Here is a 2,389-nt window from a genome sequence, read left to right as displayed (position 1 = left end):
CTTTTTTTTTTTTTTTTTTTTGGTTTTTCGAGACAGGGTTTCTCTGTGGTTTTGGAGCCTGTCCTGGAACTAGCTCTTGTAGACCAGGCTGGTCTCAGGGACCATTGTTCTTGAGTTCTCAGTAGTCCTCATTGTTTGCTATGTTCAGAGAGTCCGGTTTTATCCCATGGTTTTTCATACCCAGGCCAGCTGGCCTTGGTGAGTTCCTGATAGAACATCCCCATTGTCTCAGTGTGTAGGTGCACCCCTCGTGGTCCTGAGTTCCTTGCTCGTGCTCTCTCTCCTTCTGCTCCTGATTTGGACTTTGAGATTTCTGTCTGGTGCTCTAATGTGGGTCTCTATCTCTGTCTCCTTTCATCGCCTGATGAAGGTTAATATGGAGGAATTCTTGCATTGGCGCCTACCCATTTCTTCCTTCAAATGTGGCCAGGAGAATCTTAGTATCTTGGTCCAATCTCTGCTGTAGCTGACTGTGTACTTGGGAGTTTTTCTTTTACTGCCCACACTTAAGTCCCCTCAGCACTGGAGCAGTCTGTTTCAGGATTCCAAGTACCTCACAGGCGAAAAGGCAGGCTTGGGAGGAGGATGGGGATGGGGTAAAGAAAGCCCCGTAGCAGGAACACACCCCACTGGATGGCCAGAAAAGCTTAGGGAATTGGGGGAGCCTGGATTCTGTCCCCCTGGGAGGTTAGGGAGACATTTACATGTGAGCATGAGGGAGATGGAGTATGTCCTGATACACTTGTCTGTATTAAATACTCTTTGACGTTTTAAATTGTAAGAGACATCAAAATTAGTAGCATGTATTTGAGCCCAGAACCCATTCATAATGGAAAATCCCCTGAACCAGAGAAAGTTCAGTTACAGCACCCATCAGTGTCAGCACACAGTGTCTGTAGACCAGAGGGCACTGGACATGGACACACAGCTTGATGGGTGCCAGCTCTGCTTTGGGCTAACTTGGCTATGTAGTTGGCAGCTTAGGGTACATTAACTGCTGTGAGTGTCTGAGATTTGTTCTTTTTTAGAAGAATATAATCTCAAGTTAGTGTGTGGTTCAGTTGATTGTTGTGTTTGTTTAGTTCGTTACACACAGAAGCTGCCTCCAGTCAAATTTAATTTAGTTGAATGGACTCTATGGGATGTAAACATGTGTTGAAGGAGCTGTGGGCGCCACTCCGTTGTGAGGATTGCGGGTTGCATCTGGCCGCCAGCGTATTTATGCCCCAAAATAATTACATGGAAACTATTTTTTTAAACACTGTTTGGCCCATTAGTTTTAGCCTCTTATTGGATAGCTCTTACATATTGATCTAACCCATTTCTAATATTTTGTATAGCCAATAAGGTGACTTACCAGGGAAGATCTTAACCTGTGGCTGTGTCAGGTGGGAGAATCATGGCGACTCTGACTAGGCTTCTTTCTCCCAGCATTCTGTTTTGTTTACTCCGCCTATTTAAATTCTACCCTATCAGAGGGCCAAGCAGTTTCTTTATTAATTAACCAATGAAAGCAATGGACAAGATATAAGACCCACCTCCAACAAACATGGAATCTTTGTGCTCAGGTTTCTTATCTTTTAGAGAAAGGGAGGTTCTAGAGTCAATTCCTTAACCTCTAGTTGTGCCCCTCCACCATCATGCTAGAGGTGGAGCCAAGGTCTATGTGTTACCTTGGTAACCACGTTCTCTTCCAAAAAGCCCGCACCTCCAGACTCCCCCTTGTGCATCCCAGAAGATGCTCTCCTGCTGAGCATGCCTGTCCTCATCCCCCTCACTGAGAGATTTTAGGCAAGTGTTTTCCTGCTGAGCCATGTCTTAGCTAAGAATTGTCTAGTTTTGAGTTCCAAGTGACTTCAGTCACCCTAGGCTCCTGAATTGTCCATAGAATAGTCCCAAGTCTAGAAAGACAGGAATGTGGAGAAGAGGAACAAAGACAAATAAACAATAGAGAGGCAAGGACGTCAAGACAGATTCTAATAAAGACAGATGCACAGAGACACGAGGAAGCTGCAACAGGAGGAGTTGTGTGGTAGGAATCAGAGTGTGGACAGGAGAGAGAAGAAGAAGGGTGAGGAACTGGAGGGAAAAGAGGAATAAGACAGGAAGAGAGGAAGAGGAGGGAAAAGGAAGTCAGAGAAAGACACAACTAGAAATAGACAGAGGAACATGAGGGAAAACTCAGAAGGAACATATGACAAGGTGTCCTTACAGAGAATGGGGAGGGGCTAAGAGGTATCTAGGGAATCTAGAAAAACACAAGTGGGTGGAAGAGATCAAAGGACACATAGCAGTGATAGGCATAGGTTCATGTAGGCTGTCATTGGCAGAGAGAAGATGGTGTGGAGAGGGAGAGAGAACATGCCAAAATATGTTACAGCTAAAGAGA

This window comes from Alexandromys fortis, unplaced genomic scaffold (assembly GCF_014885135.2).
Source record: "Alexandromys fortis isolate MF-2015 unplaced genomic scaffold, M_Fortis_MF-2015_v1.1 scaffold_394, whole genome shotgun sequence".
NCBI classification, from domain to species: domain Eukaryota; kingdom Metazoa; phylum Chordata; class Mammalia; order Rodentia; family Cricetidae; genus Alexandromys; species Alexandromys fortis.
This window is presented reverse-complemented; position numbering follows the sequence as displayed.